This window comes from Triticum dicoccoides, chromosome 5B, assembly GCF_002162155.2.
Source record: "Triticum dicoccoides isolate Atlit2015 ecotype Zavitan chromosome 5B, WEW_v2.0, whole genome shotgun sequence".
Classification (NCBI taxonomy): Eukaryota; Viridiplantae; Streptophyta; class Magnoliopsida; order Poales; family Poaceae; genus Triticum; species Triticum dicoccoides.
This window is the reverse complement of record NC_041389.1, coordinates 416809468-416819818: the sequence shown is the minus strand read 5'-3', so window position 1 is coordinate 416819818 and position 10351 is coordinate 416809468. Positions and strand designations below refer to the sequence as shown.

The window sequence follows — 10351 nt, the reverse complement described above, 5'->3', positions numbered from 1 at the left end:
GAAGAAAAAAATATTTAGGGAGGCTTAGATTAGACTTTGTGTTAGCATTTGCCCCCCTCCCCAAACACTGAAGATTTTTGTTTTTTCCCAGTGATCTTCGGCTAGCTCCGCCACTGGTTGGGATGTACCTTGCCCTGTTGGCCGTCATCATGATGCCCCCGTTGCCCGAAGCATCAACATGACGGTGCAGGTATCATGTTGCTCTCATGGGAACCAGGCTATCGGATCGCCATAACAAACTAGCGATGATTTGTTCTATCTATGACGACCTAGGAATGATTTGTTCTATCTTGTGTGAGACTGAACACCATTGGTTACCTCTGTTGTGCCCAACGACCTTGTGCTCCCCCTGAATAGACTCTTTTGTTGTGTGTGATGAGAAATTGATCAAGAAAGGGATTGACTACATGTCAATACGACTGAATATCATATTTGGGTCAGTCACTTTTTGTCTCTTTGCGATTTCTTCGGGCCGTGACTATTAGGAGCAAGTAATAACGCCACAGTCGGAGCTAATGCATGCGAGGACGACTCCCCTCCATGATGTTGCCGTATCAATTTAGTACATCCACTTAATTGCTGTCTACAAGCCCGTGCATACATGCAAGGCAGCTCCATATGTAACAGTATATTACAAGCCCATACATAGCCACATAGGTATGCTCGGTGATATACTATGTTGTTATAATATAGTGAAATTATAGGAAAATATAATAGTGAAATTATAGAAAAATGAGCATATAATAGTGTGATTTCCACAAAAAAAAGTGTTTTCTAAAAAGTAATGGATTAGTGACACCGGTGTTATCCTTACAAAAGAAAAGAAAAGAAAACTAAAACAAAATCAAACAATGAGATAAAAACTAAAGCAATATAAAAAAATAAAGTTTTCTATGGAAGAATGAATCCGTGGCATTGGTATTACCCTTTCAGAACAAAGAAAATAAAAAATAAAACAAAATCAAAATAATGAAGTTTTCTAAAAAAACGAAACCCTTTAGAAACAAATAAAAAAAGAAAAACATTTCAAAACTTGCACTGAAATTGCATTTTTATTGAAATATGCAAAGAATACGCATATAATAGTGCAATTTTCACATTATACTATAATTTACACACATATTATTTAGTACTTGCATTTATACTTACACACATAGAAATAAATCTAAAATAATTTTTTTTGCACAAAATATACACACAAATTGCGTTTTTTCCCAATATGCATACAATAGTGAAACTTTCACAAAAAAGTTTCCTAAGGAGAAATGAATTAGTGGCAATATTATTAACTTAAAGAAGAATAAAACAATAACGAAAAGATCAAAATAATGAGGTTTTATATAAAATGAATTGTTGACATTGGTATTACCCTTTCAAAAGAAAGAAAATAAAACTTGCACGCCACTTTGCACTGAAATTGCACATTTTACAGTATGCAAAGAATAATAATTATATAATAGTGCCATCTTTCCATGTACCTTATAGTATTTGTGCTTATACATTTACATTGACCCAATATCCAAAAATTCCACAAAAGAAAAACAAACTGACCATAAAGAAAAATAAAAAAGCAAAGCAAAAAAAATAACAAAAAATAAAAAAGGGATAGAGGGGAGGGCCAACAATCCACAAAATAACAAAAATTAACTAATAAAGGAACGAGAGAAAAAACGCATAGAAGCAGAAAACTAAAATAAAAGAATGAAGCAAAATACCCACAAAAGATACAAACAAAGGGATAGAGATGAAGGCTAGATCGCACTCTTAACGGGCTTCGGTCCAGTGGCAATCGACTGACCCAAATATGTTGTCAATCGAAACAAACAAGCCCAGTACAACAAGTAGCACAGGCAAAAAAGAAAATACAGCACGAATCATAAAGCAAAAATCAAAGGCCAAAAGAAATCAATTGACCCAAGTTTAAAATTCAGGCAACAACTAAAGTGCATAAATAATGACTCAAGACAAAAAAAAAGGAAAAAACACATAAAAAGAAAATATTAGCATGAACCTGTTTTCTTTAGACGACTATCAAATAGCAAAGGCACCATAAAATTTCTCTTTAAATTTAAACTGGCACTAGCCAAGAAACATGCCGATTAGTATTTTTGGTCCGCCTATTAGTACTCACGCTAAAGAAAGCTTGCGTGCATCGGCTGCATGCCCGTTGCAGTGCTCATCAAGTGCATAAGACAGTGGGAAAAAAAGGACTGACCCTAAAATAAATTTTCAAGCAACTGAAAAGTAGCTAAAGTGATCAAGGAATGGGTCCTGGTTCTGACTTTTTTTGCGGGGGGCACAACTGATTCCAGTGCAACCCTCATCGGAAGAAGAAAATCATACTAGCATGAGCATTGCTGTTTTTTTTTCTTTTGGGCGTTGGCTTTTTACTGTTTTGTTATGGGCCACTGCTAGGCGCCGGCCCCCCGCCGTTCAATTTGCGCGTCCTCTGCCGTTCGATTCCCTGGGCGTCGTCCTCCCCACGAGAGTTTGCTTTCTCTTGGTTAACCAACATCTTTACTTCATGCCCCATTTTGATTTCTTGAAAGCCATAATAAACTCTTAATTTCCCTTCATTGCTTTAATATTATATCACCAAAGACTATTTCATGACTATATCAAGTTTCAGTATGAGTATCATATTGGTCAACTCTTAATTTATTTTGTTTAAAAAAAATTGGATATTTTTTTAAAAAAAATCGATTTTCAAATTTCTGAATTATTTTCCAATTTAATCTCTAATCACCCATCATCATTCCAAATCATCTAACTTCCCGGACAGTCACCCATCCTCTCACTACCCAGCCTGAGCACGCTTAACTTTCGAGTTCTATTCTCCCTCGTTTCCAAGTCTGCACTTGTTGTTTTCCTGACAATAGTAAGATATCAATCCTATTAACCCTCAGGAATTTAGCTTGAGCATAAAGTCACACATTTCATTGTTTGAGTTTGAAACTATTGTTCTAAAAAACAATAATTATTTAGTAACACTAATATCTCTTGAATAAGTAGTTTGACCACAGTTTGACCAGATTTGACCAAAATTCAAAAAAACTGAAATAATTATTTAGTAACACTAATATTTCTTGAATAAGTAGTTTGACCATTGTTTGACCATAGTTTGAGCGCAGTTTGACCAGATTTGACCAAAATTCAAAAAAACTGAAATAATTATTTAGTAACACTAATATTCTTGAATAATTATTTAGTAACACTAATACTTCTTGAATAATTATTTAGTAATACTAATACTTCTTGAATAAGTAGTTTGACCAGATTTAACGAATATTCAAAAAAACTGAAATTTGAGCATAACTTTTTTTCCTTTTAGAATTTGAGGATTCTAAAAATTTCCAAACAGGCCGTAGGCCGTCAAAATCGGAAGCGGATTTTCATGCTGAACATTTTGATATATTATACGGTTTTTTTGTGACATCGTATGCAAAAGTTATAGCCGTTTTACATTTTCCCTACACTTTTTTTACAAAACATGTCCAAATTTAAGTTTTAAAATTTTCCTAACTAGTACATGTAGTAACATAACTACATTTGGAAGGATTTTAATTTCTGAAGTTTTTATCATTTTCTTTTGCTTTTTACAAAACTGAAAAGGCGATCCACTGGAGGGGGTAGAGTTTGAAAATGGGACCTTTAGTACCGGTTCATGCCACGAACCGGTACTAATGCCTCAAACCCCATTAGTACCGGTTGGTGGCTCGAACCGGGACTAAAGGTCTAACCTTTAGTACCGGTTGGTGCACGAACCGGTACTAATAGGCATCGCACCCTTTAGTCCCGGTTCGTGGCACCAACCGGGACTAAAGGTCCCATTTGAACCGGGACTAATGCTCACATTAGTCCCGGTTTGTAATGCATCCGGGATTAATGCTCTTTTCTAGGTGAACCAAAGCCCTGTTTTCTACTAGTGTCCTTAGACATGTGCTCATCCCGGTCAATGGCGTTGCTCCGGGTCCTCCGGTATGAGAAGCCACCTCCGAATGCGACGTCGTCGTGGCCAACACCAAGTCAAGAGGCGTCCTGAGCCATGTGAAGAAAATATAAGAAAGATGCGGCCAAGCAATTGACAGAGATCAGCGAAGGAAACTTATCTGATCGCCGTTGGGATGGCCTGCCTCGTTGGTGGCGGCGGGATGACCCGGCGCACCCTCTTGGCGGCCGTGTTGCCGTGTGCGGCCGGTCGCTCCACTGCGCGCTTCGTGGCCAGCTTCGGCGCCACGTCATCCTTCCCGTGCGACCGGCTTGCCGCGGCCGACGCGCAGGACGACCCGGAATCGGCTATCTTCCTCAGCCGTCTTGGGGCGGTCGACGGTACCATCCCCTCCCCCTGATGGCACTGCACCACCGTCGTGCATCAGAACCTCCACATCATCGTCCGGCCAGCCTCGTAAGAGGTCTTGGTGTGGAGACTTACCCGTGCGGCGCACCTCACCGGCTTTAGCGTCGGCCTGCTCCGAGTTCTCGGCAAAAGATTCCGCCCCCTTCGAGCGGGCTTGCTCGACGGCCACTACCTGCGCCCTCGTCCCGTCACGTGTTTGCCAGATTGCATTCAGCAGCACCTCCCTCACCGCATCAGGACGGTGGAAGAGTTGTGACATTGCGAAAAAGGGGGACCAAGGACTCACCACTAGCGCCGGGTACTCTGCGTTGTAGGGCGCCTTCCCAAAGCGCCAGTCCGGGGCCAACCCGGCCTTAGAGATGCCGTTCACCCGGTCGGCAACCTGCTCCACCGGGGTGGGATCCCGACGGTCACCTATCTGGCTGATGATGTGCGCCCGGTGTTGCAGTGGAAGCACCCAGCGCGCGATGAAGGCGGCGACAAGTTCCGTCCCCTTGAGCCCCCCTGCACCGGCATCTCCCCAATCCGGCTGCACAGATTTTGCATCCCTATGCGACGGGTTCTTGGGCATGTAGCCCCAGTTCATCTTGGCGAGAAGCTTCTCATTGATGAACGGGGGCAAGTTGATGGTGCCGGCTCCTCCGCCGACGTTTCGCACGTAGAAGAAGGTATTCTACCACTTCTTGGCAGAATCCTAGATAGGCGTCTTGGGGAACACCCCGTGCGGCAGGATCAAAACAACGGCGGCCCCGCAGTCGGACATGGCCCCGGCCTCCGGTCCCTGCTGCTTAAGGAAGAAGAGGCGGCTCCAGAGCTCCACATCTGTTTCCACCCCCAAGTAATCCTCGTAGAGGGTGACGAAACCAGAGAGCTGCAGCACGGCGTTCACACCCAGATGGTGTGGCTGCAGCCCGAAGAAAGAGAGGAAAGCGCAAAAGAAGGTGCTCGCGAGGAGGCCGAGCCCGCGCTTGAAGTGGTTGTAGAAGACCACGCACTCGCCAGCTTGCGGATGCGGCTCCACCTCCTCTCCGGGCGAGCGCGCGACCACATCCTTCGCTGACAGCAGCCGCCGAGTGTCGCGGAGGTACTGGATATGGGCATCGGTGACGATGGACCCCTCCCACGAGCCCTTTGGCGGTGCCATCTGTGGGGCTCAGTGAGGGTGCGAAGTTCGGCGGCAAGAAGGAGCTAGCGCGATCGGTGGGCGATTCGGGTGGCGCCTGGCGTTCCGGTCGACGGCGAGCTTGAGAGGTTGGGCAGAGAGAAGTAGGACGAGGTGAGGGGTGCATGTGTGAGTATTTCCGCGGCCCCTCCCTCCGATATTATAGCCACGGTCGTACGTGGGGAAGTGGGATCGGCTCCGCCCGCTTTTACACTTCCCCGCATTGTGTGGGCACATTTCCCCCACAAATTAACTACCCCGAGAAGCGCAACCGTCCGTGTTGGCCACAATCAATCCTCGCACGAGGGCCGAGGGCACGGCATGGTGGGCCCTAGCTCGCTGCTACGTCCTGTCGCGCGCATGGCCTGGCAGGGCCTCTTCGGCCGCTGTTTACCACATGGCACCCACGCCGGGCCGCGGGGGGTGGGGGGGGGGGCGTCCCTTCCCATTCAAGATTCAGCAGACTTCTTGGTTTCCCGCCCACAACGGGGTCCCGTGATACGACTTCCAGAAGCCGGCACACAGTGGGTGTTGCCGAACCCGGCGGCCACAAACTTCATCAACCAGCTGCCTCTTGAGGGGGGTGAAACTGCGAAGGCCCCCCTGCTTGAAGCTAGTGAGCCTTCACAGCTTCCGGGACTACTGTCGGGGGGATGGTCCCCGGTCAGGCAACGGAACCCGGATCCCTTTCAAAAACATTGGGGCTAGCAATGCCCCTCAATCCGGCTTGCCCCTGGCCGGCTTCCCAGTGCAACCCGGCCAGGTCCCGCAACCCAACCAAGCCGGCCGGTGCAAGCCGACCAGCTCTACCAAGTCAAACCTTCATCGACAAACCAGCATGGCTACAGTGCGCCCCCCTTTACGCCGGCCCCGGCGGGCGCGGTTGCCGTGCCGACCAAGCCCCCGCCTAGGGCGGGTGGTGTCCCGGGGGCGCAACCCTGTAGCAAGACGGCGTGGTCGTCCCATGACGACCACCCAGCATGCCTACAGCACTGAGCAGCCGGCCGTACCCGTGCCCGGTGGGCCCGGTACGGCCCGTACCCGACGGACCCGGCGCCCCGCTGCCGGCTCCAAGACACTGGCGACCCGGCCCCACGTCTATGTATCTTTACCATTGTAACCCGGGGGGCAGCCTATAAGACCCCCCGGTGCTCTTCCATGCAGAGGGTCGATTCCATTAGCCACACACACACACACACACACACACACACACACACACACTTACATCCACCACACGGAGAGGGAACATCCTATGCACTGGCCTGCCTTCCTTCCTCCCCAAAACAGCTCTAGGAGCAAGCTTGTACCATCTTCATATAAACCACACTCGGCAGGACTAGGGGTGTTATCTCTACGGAAAGACCCGAACCTGGGTACGTCTTGCGTCTCCCGCTCGCTCGTACCAACCTTGCCTCTGGAGCCCACCGGCTGCCTCTTGCCTATCCCTCTCTTTAGCCACCCCGTGGCATCTGTTGTGCGTCCACCACTACATGTAGTGCTTGGATGTACCGTTCGAGGGAACCACAAGGAGTCGTTCGAGGGATCCGGGAGATCGTTGTTCGCGGGACATCGCTGTTCGTTGGAGATCGGCCGAATGACTACACACATCACCAACTCTACTTCCGCTGCGTTGAGTGCGCATCTAGTGGTAAACCCGATCTAGTGATCTATTTCCAGTAGCATGATCATGGGTGTGGGGTAGAAAATTTATTTGGTGCTAGCATAGCGTACGGTGTGTTCCAACAAAGGCTTCTATCATCATGCTTATGTGTTGGACTATTTGGAACGAGATGAATGCAAGGGTCTTCCGACACAAATCCGCCCCTACGACAATTCTTATGGAGGAGATTAAAAAAGAAGCGAGGCTTTGGATCACCGCGAGTGCTAAGCGTGTGGGTCAACTCATGCCGGGAGGGTAGTGGCCTTTTTTTTATTCTCATTTGACGCTTTTGTGTCAATTTGTAACCTTAACTCTATTTTTTCCTTAATTAATGGATGACGCAAAGCTTATGCCTCTATTTCGACAAAAAAAAAGATTGCGACTGAGCTGATACCCATACATTTTTAATTGTGTCGTCCTCCGGTCAGACTGAGTAGAGTACTACCAATAGTTCTCTTTTATCACACGATCAACAATAGCACAAATGGTCAGTGGCCAGGCTGAGCTGCGAATTGACAAGAAAGTATGCACAGAAACCGGATCATTGATCAAATTCAAGGAAGTGACTGACAAGTCAAATTTGAGAAAATAATATTTTTGTCTCAGGCGTGCGTGGTAGGAAGGATGACGAGGGTGGGGCATCCAACGGCCCATGCTGGAGTCATCGTGCCACGGGGGAGGCGACGTGGTTGGATCGGTCGACCGACACCTAGAAGTGCCCTTAAAACATTGAGCTTATAATTTTTTTCGTCGTTGCCTTCTTGAAAATTGGAGTTGCCGTGTGCCGATATACTGTATGTGCCTGATAGCTTGGCACATCTTAATGTGATATCACGCAGCTGTTGCGGCGAGAGTCTTATCTGTGATCTTTTGCGGTGAAGTTGAAGTAGCTTGCTCGAAGAGAAGTGACCACACACTTACGTGCAACGTGGCTGTGTTTCCACTAAGTAACTGGCACACCGTTCTTCTTAATTACTGAGATGGAGCAAAGTTTTGCGTCTGTTGGAAACAATTAAAAATAAACCGAAACTGAGTTGCTTATGACAATGATCGATAAAACCCCCACTCACAGAGGATAGGACCATCTCTTTATTTCATATAGGTAATCACAGCAACAACTCCATAAACCAACACACATAATTTATATCTTCAGGGTGTCGACGAATCTCTTCCCTTGACGGAAATGTTCATAGAGCCCAGCCACGAAATCCTTGGTCATCATTTTCCTGTATCTTGGTGGTCGCTTGTCATCCAGCAAACCGGGCGCTGGCTCCAGCACTGTTTCTTCATCCACAGCATAGAACACGGCCAGCGAAAGCCTCTCCTTCTCGGTGTTCGTCACCACTCTGTGAACCGGGCTCCTAAAGATTCCGTTGTTCATTATCTGCGCCGAAATTTCACATACGAGTCAATGAAGCATTAGGATTCAGGAAATAGGATATAACACTGATCATTATATACCATTCAAGAGAGGAAGTGCGTATCTAGCTAGTATGTGTAGGTGCCTACCTCCAGGCAGTCTCCCAAGTTGATCACCAGTGTGTGAGGCTTGGCTGGAACATTGTACCATTTCCCATCTCTCTGAACTTGCAAGCCACCAACATTGTCGTTGACAAAAAGGATGGTAAGGAGATTACCATCAGAGTGAGGCCTAAGGCCCAAAACTAGGTCAGGTCTCGGACATGGAGGGTAGTAGTAGAGTCTGGCAAACCCGGAAGCCTTGTTTGATATCTGGTTGACGAAGTAATCCTCATCAATCTCCAAGAGCTTGGCTATTGATAGCAAGACAAGGTCTCTTAGTTTCTTGGTTTTTGATGCGTACTCATTTAGCACATCCCTGTAGAAAGATTCTAGAATAGTGTTGTGAAATAAAAGATTTTGGTCTCTTTATTAAGTTTCTATGAATTGTCTCTGAATATCTTTTTTTTTTCTTTTTGAAAAGAGGGTAATCACCCCAGACTCTGAATATCTTACAAAGAAAGTAATTAATCAATAAATTCACGAAACAACATCGAGAAAACTACGTCATTAATAGAAGTTCTCAAAAGTCTACATTCACAAAGGAAAGTTGTGTCAAAATTAGTTAACTTTCAGCCTTACTTAATTATAGGAAATGATATGGTAATACGGGCCCACTAGCAAGAGATGTGCAAATGCTACGAGACAATTGACTACCTACCCAGAGTGCAGTTTACACTGATAATTTTCTGAAGTTCTCACTCTGCCTTCCTTTGCGACTACTCCCTCCATTCAGAATTACTTGTCGTAGAAATGGATGTATCTAGTTCTAGATACATCCATTTCTACGACAAGTAATTCCGAACGGAGGGAGTAGCTAATACAGTATTAGAAATGTGAAAAACATCACTCAAGGTAAGGGAGTAGGTAACCTGAAAGATTCCGGGTGACTGGGCCACTTAGCAAAATTCCTCTCATCTTCCGGCTCTACTCTCAGATGCAACCGGTCGTTCCAGTTCAGGCCCTGATCCTCGGAAACGACTTTGTCACTGCCATACCCTTCCACCTGGTAGTGCTTGCCGTTGCCGTCCACCAGGTTGTTGCATTTCTGCTTCTCTTCGGATGGTTGACGGAAAAACTCCCTTGACGCGCTGATCATTGCATCCATGAGAGAATCCTCGATCCCATGATTGGTGGCCTGGACAAGTTAAACAGTTTCACTAAGAGTTCAATAACTTCACAAGCTAGTACTCCCTTCGTTACAAATATAAGATGTTTTGGATATTTCAATATGGACTACACTCGGCCTGAAATGGATGAACAACCACACAAACATAAACATGACTATATGTATCCAATTCACAAAAAGGTTAGAACATCTTATACTTGTGAACGGAGGGAAGAGTAATTAAGGTGCACACATGCACAGATGCTCGCTCACCAGGAAGAAGCCCCAGGTCTGTAGAGCCGCCCGGAGCTTGTCAGCCTCGTCGGCGTCCATGAGCCGGCTAAGGTCAATGAGAGGGATGGGCTCCGGCATTTCGTCGGCAGCCAGCAGGTCGCCATGACGGTCTTGCTCGTGCACTAAGTACCGGCTCGGCGGCTCCTCGACGCCGGCCGAAGCCAGGTCTTGCACCATCGGCGTCTCGTCGGACGCAGCCATTCTGTTTTTTCTGTGCTTGGGTATGTGTTTGGTTACTACTGTTCACTTGAA

At 46.4% G+C, this 10351-nt stretch overlaps 1 pseudogene; it reads right to left on the bottom strand.

Moving 5' to 3' along the window:
- Window positions 1–8226: 8226 nt before the first annotated feature.
- The window catches only part of LOC119309715, a 5453-nt pseudogene continuing 3328 nt past the window's right edge, over window positions 8227–10351 (bottom strand).